General features: G+C 31.7%; 1 long non-coding RNA gene across 1 annotated transcript; it reads left to right on the plus strand.

Moving 5' to 3' along the window:
* The first annotated feature begins 8,763 nt into the window (after window positions 1-8,763).
* On the plus strand, window positions 8,764-11,553 carry LOC139501502 (uncharacterized). Its single transcript, XR_011658587.1, has 3 exons — window positions 8,764-8,811; window positions 9,560-9,592; window positions 11,530-11,553. It is a non-coding gene; the product is annotated as an uncharacterized lncRNA (long non-coding RNA).
* The last annotated feature ends 500 nt before the right edge of the window (window positions 11,554-12,053 follow it).

A 12,053-nucleotide genomic window follows, 5' to 3' on the forward strand; every position in this document is an offset into this window, starting at 1 on the left:
ATTCCAGACATGGGTTGCAGCATTGGATTACAGTAGTTTTAATAAATATTTATATGACAGAAGTATCATGGAAAACATAAACTAATCATGAATGTGGCAGAAGAGATAGTACACGGTTTATGTTCTTCTCATAGATATTGTTTAGGAAGGCTCAGAGTGATTGTACAGTAAACTTGCAAGCGATTGTACAGTCAATAAAAATATCCGACATGAAGAAAATGTAGATATTTGGATTTCTACTGGAACAATGACTTCAAAACGTTCAGACAGGTACGACTATATATCAGAAAAGGTACATGTGGAAATTCAGGTAGCAAACATTGATTTTTCGATGTTTTTTTTATACATTTTTCGATGTTTTTTTATACATTTTTGATCGCTGTTGTGTGACAAATTTGATCGTTTCACATGGAGCTCCATCATTCTAAGGAAAACGTTTGGATGCACATAGCTTTCTTATTATTTTATTGGTTCTTTATAAGAATATTTTAGAAAACTTGAAGCAGAAACGTTAAATAGCTATATATAGTAACATAAGAGTTCATCAAATTTTCATCAAGCAACTTGTTATTTTGCAAATGTCGGGGCCCCTTTTGACAGTCTCTCGAATGACCAAATTATTAGAAAACCGTACAGTTCCGTTTCCACGCTATGGTACTGGTCTCTCCGAATAGAATCACACTTTCACTGCGCTCTCGCTATAATGATACAGCGACCTTTGCGATCTTACCACGACCTTAGTGCGAACTCACTAATACCTGATTCCACCACGATTGCTTTGAACATGTTCAAAGTTGTATACGCTCATCACGAACTTGAAGACCTCACCATGACCGTGATACGACCTTACTGTGATCTTCAAGATCGCACTACGATCGTCAACATTTGCATTTTGTCACAGATCGTAGTGCGATCGTTGCCTAGTGTGACCGCGGAGTTAAACTTTATTAGTTCAATAGAGCCACATGAGCTTAACAAAACAATATTACTTCCCTTAGCCCCATATGTTTACCATTTCCTGGTAACAGGACTCAATTTGGCAAAAAAGAGGGAAAGTGCAGAGTATATAAATTAGCCAGATTATGTTTAATAAAAAGAAATAATATAGATATTCAGACATTTAAAACTTTTTTCAGTTTAAAAAAACAAATAAAAATAGTGTTCAAAAGTAAACTTTCGTTAAAAAAATATGGATTATTTGAAGAAAAAAAAAACAACAAATTGCACACATTTAAAGAACATTTTATATATAAAACAGAATTTACAAATAATTTAACATAAAACAGATTATGTTTATCTGTTTAAATTTTAATACAAAAAAGTTATGTATTCCTGTCGACAGGAAAAATATGTCCGTAAATCCGAATTTTGAGCGTCCGTCGTCGTTAACTTATAAACAATATTTCTCCTCTGAAACTACTGGGCCAAATTTAACCAAACTTAGCCACAACCATCATTGGGGTATCTAGTTTAAAAATTGTGTCCGGTGACCCGCCAAACTAACCAAACTAACCAAGATGGCCTCCATGGCTAAAAATAGAACATAGGGGTTAAATGTATATTTTGGCTTATCACTCTGAAACCAAAGCATTTAGAGCAAATCTGACAAGGGGTAAAATTGTTAACTAGGTCAAGATCTATCTGCCCTGAAATTTTCAGATGAATCGGACAATGGGTTGTTGGGTTACTGTCCCTGAATTGGTAATTTTAAGGAAATTTTGTCCGTTTTCTGTTATTATCTTGAAAATTATTATAGATAGAGATCAACTGTAAACAGCCATTATGTTCACCAAAGTAAGATCTACAAAACAATTACATGATTGAAATGGTAAGTTGATCCCTTAAGGAGTTATTGCACTTAATAGTCATTTTTTTACCAATTTTTCGTAAATTTTTTACAAAAATCTTCTACTCTGAAACTACTGGACCAAATTCGACCAAACTGAGCCAAAATCATTATTAAAGTATATTTTTATATATCTGCTCTAAAATTTTCATATGAATTGTACAACTGGTTGGTTGGTTGCTGTCCCCCAATTGGTAATTTTTAAAGAAATTTAGCCGTTTTTGGTTATTATCTTGAATGCTATCATATATAGAGATAAACTGCAAAATGTTCAGCAAATTAAGATTTACATATAAGTCAACATGACCGAAATGGTCAATTGACCCCTTTAGGAGTTTTTGCCCTTTATAGTCAATTTTTAACAATTTTCATTAATTTGGTAAATTTGGGTAAGTTTTTACAAAATGTGTTCCTCTGTAACTAAAGGGCCAAGTTCATTACAGATAGAGAAAATTGTAAGTAGCAAGAATGATGAGTAAAGTATGATCTACGAACAGATCACAATCACAAAAAAACAATTTTGTCATGAATCCATCGTTTTCATTTGTTTAATACACTCATAAACCAAGGTGCGCAACACAGGCTCTTAAGAGCCTCTAGTTATCCTTCATTGAACTTTTCATGTCGTCCCTTAGGCCGTTAGTTTATTTCGTCTTAATTGTTTCACATTTTTTTTGTCGTGGCCTTTTATAACTGATATACAGTATGGGTATTTGTCATTTTTTGTCAAAGGCCGCACGGTTGGTTATAATTGATAATACTACTTCATTGATCTCCAGTTGATAGTTGCCAAATTGGCAGTCATACCACATCTCCTTACTTGTTATGATATTGTATACATTTTTCGTACATGACTTTAAATTTCGCGTCCTGTCTAAACTATATATGAAATATTAGTCGCGTGACGTTAAAATCAAACAACTAACAATCAATCAATTTAAACTCGTGTTTAATAAGTAGAAAATCAATTAATTTTTGGGGTTAAAAGGGGGAGGTGGCAGGAGGTCTTTGAATATAAATATGGTGGCCTGGTAAGAGCTGGAATCAATAGGCATGCTTAGCGACAAGTTGAGACTTTAAAAATAATTAAAAAAATCCGCAAAAAATCGTGCTGCCCCATTCCCGTCCTTAGAATAACAAAAGGTCGTACCCTTACTGTTATTGTTCGTGTGTTTTATTATTTATCCAGCTAGTTGTCCATATAGTGTCCTTCTAAGGAGGCAACTGTTTAATATTCTGGGGGGGGGGGGGGGCTTGATAATCACAAAAATTAATGGTTTGTTCTGTGGTAGTTTCAAAATGCATAACCTGACTTACAATGCATTGAAAATAAACTCTGCAGGTCTATTCGAAAGTATTAAATGGCAACAGATTCTTCATAAAATTCATTTTTTCCCCAAAAAAAGTCGTGAAACACTTCCGAAAAGTTCATATAATAAAATTATTAATATTATTTAAAATATACTTGAAATGTCTGAAAAAGGGTTTCATTTAACTTGAGCTATATTGTGTCAGATACACATACCTCACTTTTATTACAGGGCAGTAACTACATTGAGGCAAATTTAATGCTTACGTTATAATTGTATATATACTCAAAATTGGAATAAAAAAGAAGTATCAATTTAGATATTTCTCATCAGACTCGTTATTTTTCCTTAAATCTTTTATTTATTTATTTATTTCAAAGTCTAATTTTCTGTCAACCAATGTATTCGCTGATACTGTTTTTTCTCTTTAGCCCTTTCTAGCCTATTTTGCTGCAATATACTTGATACATAATTTTCTAAAGTTGTTTTTTTACAATTTTTTATGCCTCAATTATGGGCATTATGTTTTCTGGTCTGTGCGTGCACTCCTCCATCTGTCTGTCCCACTTCAGGTAAACGTTTGTGGTCAAGGTAGTTTTTAATGAAGTTGAAGTCCAATCAACTTGAAACTTAGTAAACATGTTCCTTTTGTCTTTGTCTGAGTTGTCATTGTAGATGCTCCTAGCTGTCTTTTTTTAGACGGTCCGAGTTGTCCCAGGACGGATATGTTCTGCAACCAACTAAAATGCCCCAAGTTTGAACACGTTATTTGATTTCGTGATCACCATACTAACCAAATGAAATGTGAACTACTTTGATATATTTCGTAACTTTTTACCTTAAAAAATCCTGGTCCTAAGTAGATTTGGAAGTTGTCGTCAGCAAAAGATTAAAACACCGTTCATTGCGGGCATCCGTTGTCGTTGATTTCTATATTTTATGCAATGTCAATTTCATCATGCAATACTTTCTCCGCAATCAGGGGTTCATTAAGGGATACAAACAGTTTGATATTCATGCTTATAATATATAACAGTTACGATTTAAAAATCAATTTTAATTTAGGTTACAGTAAGAAAAAAACAATATTAGGTAAATGTCATAAAGATATAAACTTTTTAGTATTCTGAATAAAACTGGGGAAAGGAAGGGCGCAGTAAAATCTTGCCCTTTCCCAGTTTCGCAGTCTCATACATATTTTTTGTTTGAGGCTTAGAAACTGGGGAAGGACGAGGTTCTACCGAGCCCTTCCCCAGTTTTGCGCCAAGCACAAAAAAAGTTTATTTTGACATTGACCTAATATTGCTTTTATACTGCAACATAAATTAATAAATTGATAGCTATTCAAATCGTAACACAAACAAAAGACTTATTTTCATCCCTTCATGAACCCCTGATTGTGGAGATAGTGTGCCATGATGAAATTGACATCGTACACAATAGAGCTTTGTTACAATATTTTATATAAAATAAACACAACTAGTTGCAGTATAAAAACATTTTTTAATTTTTCTGACATTGACCTTATATTGTATGTGTAGAAGTACTTAAAGATGACAAAAAGTTTAAGTACTGAAAATGATTTAAATTTTCAGTACTGAAAAATGACTGAAATTTTCAGTACTGAAAAATGACTGAAATTTTCAGTACTGAAAAATGGCTGAAATTTTCAGTACTGAAAAATGGCTGAAATTTTCAGTACTGAAAAATGGCTGAAATTTTCAGTACTGATAAATGACTGAAATTTTCAGTACTGTAAACAACTTTTTCTCAACATTACTGAAAATGATATAACAATTTATGTACTGAATAGTGATGTTTCCTAAAAGTACTGTTTATATAGCGGCATTTAATGTACTGTTTAGTGATGTTTCCTAAAAGTACTGTTTATATAGCGGCATTTAATGTACTGTTTAGTAATGTTTCCTAAAAGTACTGTTTATATAGCGGCATTTAATGTACTGATTAGTAATGTTTCCTAAAAGTACTGTTTTTATAGCGGCATTTAATGTACATGTAAACGCTAGTCAAATTGTTGGTAGTGTAAGCGACTGTCATACAGCCCTTGGATGGTGTAAACTTGCCACAAAAATGTATAGGGTATAATGGTGTATGGCATATGGTGCAATGGTAGAAGGTGTATGGTCCTACGGTGTATTGTGTAGGGGAAAGTGTTTAAGGGTGTATGAGGAATGATGTGATTGTGTAACGAGAATATAACATGTAGTTATCAAAGTTTAAAACTATGCAAACTAATTTGTGATCAAAATTCGTTTTTGTAAATAAATAAACGATTTCTTTGAAATTAAATTGCATTATTGGTAATTTTGGATGGTGTAGATAGACAGTTTAAGGTGTATGGTGGAAAGGTGTAACTTGTATGGTGTTTGGTATTTTGGTGTATGGTGAATAGTGTAATGGTGTATGGTGGGAAGTCAAGTTTATACCACCAAAGGACTGTACAAGTGAGAGGTGTAGCTATCGACAAAACAAGATTTAATCCACCATTTTCTACATAAGATAATGCCTGTACCAATAGTTATTAAAGGAACCAGGATTATAATTTAGTACACCAGACGCACGTTTCGTCTGCATAAGACTCATCAGTGACGCTCATATCAAAATAGTTATAAAGCTAAGTCAGGAAAATGACAGTTGTTGTCCATTTGTTTGATGTGTTTGAGATTTTAATTTTAGCCATGTGATTATGGACTTTCCGTTTTTGTTTTTCCTAGGAGTACAGTATTTTTGAGATTTTACTTTAACAAATTTCTATAGTGACATGAATATCAAGAGTTGCATCCCGTTTATCATTTGACTATTCGAGATATCAAAACTAATTGGAAGTTAATTTCACTAGTCTTCCATTAAGACCATCATTGTTTTTTGGTTGGTCCAAATTATGTGTAAGCTTTTGTCATCAGATAACAGTAAGACAACCGAAAACCAAGTAATTTTCACCATCCTACGAAAGAATGATAAAACTATTGATACCAAAACATTGAAAGAAATACATTTTTTAAATAGGAAATAACGCTACTTTTTAAAATGTTTTGTCAACATTCTGCAATAACAAGTTATGGTAATGCATTTTCAAGTGCAATCTAAATTGGTCGTAAATGTCGCTAGAAACCCTGATAAACTATAGACCACCTACATGTCAGAAAAGAAGGACATTATTGCCAACATAGATAATAATCGTATTGTAATGAATCTTGAAACGGTTTAACCATAAGGTATGTGTTTGGATATTTCTTCATAAGGTCTTTCCACTTTTCGTGGAAAGACCTTTTGTTTTTCTTCTGATTATTTTTTTTTCCTTTCCGTCTGAGATGCTTTTTTGTCTGACAACATATCGAATGGATTTTTTGGCCAATGATGTTGTACAGTAATGGGGGTTTCAAAACTCACCCTGTGTGACCGAACACTTATTCTAATAGGAGTTATTTCCCCATGTCCCCTTTTTCTTGTTATCACTATATCTCTAAAACCGGAAAAGATTTTAGCAAACTGTATTCACCAAATTGTTCGTCTACTCTTGAAAATGATTTGGTTTATTTTGACTTGAGTGATCGGAAGACATCTTATGGGAGTTATTTCCCTTTAAAAATTTAAGATAGGCGATTTGTAGGATAAATTCATACGTTATAAGTCGTAGAGGCCTACAGTCTTTTGATATGAAGTCCTTGGTCCATTTGAAGGAATTGAGATTAAGGTCTAAGTTCAAGGTCATGTTCTAAATTTTGAATTTTGCTTGTTATCGTTATTCCACAGAAACTGTGACAGTAAATGATATGATGTGTTTGCCAAATAACTGTTTACAATAAGGCGCAACTTACCTATTTCAGTCAAAGTGTTTTGGTTAACCCCTATAGGAGTTTTCTCCCCTTATGTATTTCAAATCAGTATTTCTCCACAACCATACAAGTGATTGACCTCCGGTCTTCCGTTTTGAGTTCACTGACCTATGACCTTGAAATTGAGATCAAGGTCGAAGGTCAAGGTCATGTTATAAATTTTGAACTTTGCTAAAAATTATGTTCTGTTCATAATAAAACAATTAAGTCTTCTGCATATACCTATTAATCTTATTGTTTTATATCAATTTGAAGAACCAAATTACATCAACAAGGAGTGACATTTTCTAACATCGTTTTTTAAATTTCATTCTTATTATCGAGGTGGAAAGACCTTCAATTGTTCTCTGAAGAATTGGTTTTTAATTATTTTTATGTCGTGTCTAAAAACTACCATCGCAATGTGTAAAGATTTTAATGATCAACATAATTATATATTGTACTCTTCACTTCCCATTCGCAAAGTAGCCCTGAACTATTAATTAGTTTAAATTAATAACAAAGGCCGTCGACAGTCAAACAATTACAGACAATATGAAGTCGTGCAATCTTTAAGAGTTGAACGAGTTGACTTAAATCAGATCACAATTTGAGACAGGTAGAGATATGATTACTTTTAAATGTAGTTCGCCAACACAGAAACAATTTACAGGATATTTTATCATGAAAGTTTAATATGTTTATGTAAATAGTTTATAAAATACATGTACTGCTGAGCAATTTTGGAGATGTAAAGTTTACAGACCATATAAACACTGTCGTTTTCTCCATACTTGCAACTGGAATATTAAACTGGATACGGGTCAAACCGTAACCCATTTTCATTCTTCGAAGTAATGTATAAAGATATGTGATACAATGTATTTCAAATAATTCAAAATATAAAAAAGAAGATGTGGTATGATTGCCAATGAGACAACTATAAACAAAATACCAAAATGACACAGACATTAACAACTATAGGTCACCGTACGGCCTTCAACAATGAGCAAAATACATTTCAACTGGTTTTTTTTCAATATATTGTTTTTACCATTTCTTTTTAAGAAAATAGATGCTTAAGATAATTTGGAAACTCTTTAATTTATGAACTCTTTTTTATCTTCCCTTATTAAGAAGCGGGAGTAAGATGAATAAAGTGTTGTATTTCTGTGTATGGATATCCGGGTTAATCGGCCAAGGACAAGCTTCTTGTGAATTTACACCCAATGTATCAAAAACATGTTTAGACTTTTGGACGTTCACTGATATGACATATGGTTGCCTGAATGTAAAGGACAATATGGAGTTTCCCTGACTAAGAAAAATTGTTGATGGAGAACATTTTATAAGTGTCAATACTACAGACATGAATACAGGGGTAAGTGGGGATAATTGATACAAATTGACAAAAAATCACATCAATAAAACAATTCTTGTATAGAAGAAATTACAGTATGGGTTCGAAAGACATTATGATGAAGTTGACTTAGTAATATTTACACACAACGAAGACCTAATTCAACGTAATCTAACACGTTCATGCATAATTAAATGACTGACTGAAAGTCCTTAATTTATATAGTATACAAAAAACAAAAAGGAATAGAAAACATGGTGTCAAATAAATCAATTAGAAAGAAGAATATCATAAAACTATATAAGATATTAACTAATAAATATTATAGGCAACTAAGTGGAGAATCTATAATGGATAAAAATGATATGTTACTTAATGAACATGTAAAGTTAATTTTATAGAACTTGATAACAGTATGGGTTCGAAAGGCTGACGGACATTGTACAATGAACTGCTGTGGTAAGTGTTGAATCAATTACTTGTTTGTGTTTAAGGAAAGTGGATACAATATAAAAGGCAAAATGTGGTATGATTGCCAATGAGACAACTCTCCACAAATGATCAAAACGACACAGAAATTAACAACTATAGGTCACGGTTCGGCCGTCAAGAATGTACCCATACCGCAAAGTCAGCTATAAAAGGTCCCGAAATAACACTGTAAAACAATTCAAACGAGAAAACTTACTGCCTTATTTATATAGAAAATATAAACGAAAAACAAATATGTAACACATAAACAGACGACAACAATTGAATTACAGGCTTCAGACTTGGGACAGGCACATACAAACATAATGTGGCGGGGTTAAACATTTTTGCGGGATCCAAACCCTCCCCCTAACCTGGGACAGTGGTATAACAGTACAACATAAGAACACACTATAAAAATCAGTTGAAAAAAGGCCCAACTCATCAGATGGACAAAAATACAAGTGGATAACGCCATTATGTGAGAGAAAAGGCATAAGAAGATAACAGATTGAGCCAAACTTGAAAATTATACAAAAATTCATTAATTTATTTTATATCTTATGTACACCAAAACTAAATATTTACCGTGGCTAATCGAAGGTATGACATTTGGATCAATTGACTTTGTCGTAAAATATAATGCAAATTTCAAAGGTGACTTGTGTGTGAAAGGTACAAAAAAAATGAAAATAACAAAACAAATAATACATATATTTCTTATTGGTTTTTGTAGATAGGAAGACAAACCAGCGGCGTTTCCTTCTTGGTAATTATCAAACTTATTTAATCAATGAGTGATATATTTCTCTTAAAGAAATTTTAAGGTCCCGGTGTAAACAACTACGATAAAGGACAACAGATATTGTATATATTCAAAAGCACAGGTGAACTTTAAAAAGTTTAAATACCTTATCCAGATACAGATGGCACTGTGGAAAGCTGTCATTGGGTTCGCAAGAAACAATATCGTATTTTGAACGAGACGTAAGTCGCTGATTTTTTTTATTTGTCTTTCTGTAATTTATTGAAGAATTTAGCAACGAAATTTCCAAATAAAAAAAAAACCAAAAATAACTCCTTTATATCTATTGATGTCAATTTTCCCTGTATCATATGAGGTTTATACTTATTCTTTGGTAGGTTTAGTTTTGTTTTACTATTGAAAGATATCAAATATCGTGATGTTACCTACAACATTTCATAGATTATCAAATATGCCATTATCTGTATATTAAAGTAAGCATTTGGAATTTTAGAACCTAATAACGCTATGGTTTTTATGGAGAAGTTATCAGTTGTTTATATCATTCCTCAAAATATACATTTATACAAGTAAAAGAGCGATGAAAGATACCAGTAGTATATTCAAACTTAAAAGCCGAAAACAAAATAGCAATGCATTTGCAAAAAAAATGACGAAATACAAACAAAAATTGTATAGTGATAATCTTAATGGATAATTGATCATGAGTTGTTTAAATGGACTGTATTGTCATATTTTGAATTGATATTTTTTTTGACAGACAAATGTAAGTATATTCTAATTACTTTCTATCTATAATTTTTTTAATTATTATCATTACTATTGATCCAGATGAGTATGAAGGCATTCATTAAAACTGTAGTAAACTAGCATAACGTAAGCAAGTGAATGAGACATTTTGACTATGGAAGAACACTCATCAAATTACAGTTTCAATATATAATGAAGCGCTAGATGACATTTCTAACGCTGATAAATACAGATAATTTATAGTTATACTCATGCCCATGCAACTAGTAACATTTCAAAGAAGTTTTTCCAAATGTATAATGATTTTTAAATACCGTTGCTGTGTGTATAAAAATAACAACAACGAGTCAACAATATAGTTTTGCATTCCTCTATTAACAAAACACATTATATATACTGACGTAACACATTGGCTGCATGGGAATAAACATATATGATAATGATATTCACTCTTAATATTCTCTAATAATTAACATTTGTATAATATACCGAAGGATACCAAATGCAAATTATTACTCATTTGAGTAAGTAGAAAACAAACTGACAACGCCTTGGCAAATGACACAGACCTGTGTACAGAATCTTTTTATTATATATCATTTGTGGGTTTATAATCATATACAATTGATATAAGTTATATGCATACAAAAATCTTATGATAAAAACAGCATATGTTTTCCTAAGTTTAAAGCGAACACTAAGTAACTATGGCCTAAAAGATATTCAATGATATCTAAAGGTTATAAACTTAAAAGAAAAAGAAATAAACTTAAAACAACATGTTATAAATTTCAAATGTATGGTGAAATGAATCGTGACTCTGAAGAAACACTTCTATCTAACCTAAAAAGTAAAATAGCAGACGTATCGAACTCTACGGGAAATTCAAATCGAAAAGTCTATTATCAAATGACAAAATCATAAGCTAAAACACATTAAACGAATGGAAAACAACTGTCAAATTCCTGATTTGGTACACACATAGCCCTTTGTAGAAAATAGTGGATTCAACCTTGTTTCATTGCTAGCTAAACCTCTCACTTGTATGGCAGATGCATAAAATTCTATTATTTTTCTAAAAGTTTTTATATTATTTATTTTACATTACAAAAAACTTTCACTATGAATTGTTCTATAAACACAAGCTATCTGCATATGCCGTAGTGTATTTAAACGTGTAATCATTTCAGTGATTCACCTTGATTTAAAGAAGGGTAAGTATGTTACAGTAGACTCTAATTGTATAATAACAAATTCGTGCTACTAATCAAGAATTACCTGATAAAAATTACATGAAAGGTACCATCGCTATCATATTCAATGTAATGTAATTTCAAACCCAAAATACTACAATCTTCGCAAAGAGAAAATATATATAGCTATAAATGTAAAGAGTTGACCACAATTTCAATGTCCAGCTTTCTAAAGTATTTAAACCTAGTGTCAGTTAATTGACAATTAACATTTGAAATGCCATGATGAAAATGTAAAATGACAAAAATCTGAACTCCGAGGAATATTCAAAACAAAAAGTCGGTTATTAAATGGCAAAACCAAAAGCTCATACACATCAAACAAAAGGATAAGAAATGTAATACTTGGTACAGGTATTTGCATACATGTATGTCGAAAATACTTGAATAATTGAAAACTTGAAGAGCTGTATGATAAAATAAATAAGTTGTTTAATTGAACCGATAACTCAAGACACATA

The sequence above is a fragment of the Mytilus edulis genome, chromosome 13 (genome assembly GCF_963676685.1).
Source record: "Mytilus edulis chromosome 13, xbMytEdul2.2, whole genome shotgun sequence".
In the NCBI taxonomy this organism is placed as follows: domain Eukaryota; kingdom Metazoa; phylum Mollusca; class Bivalvia; order Mytilida; family Mytilidae; genus Mytilus; species Mytilus edulis.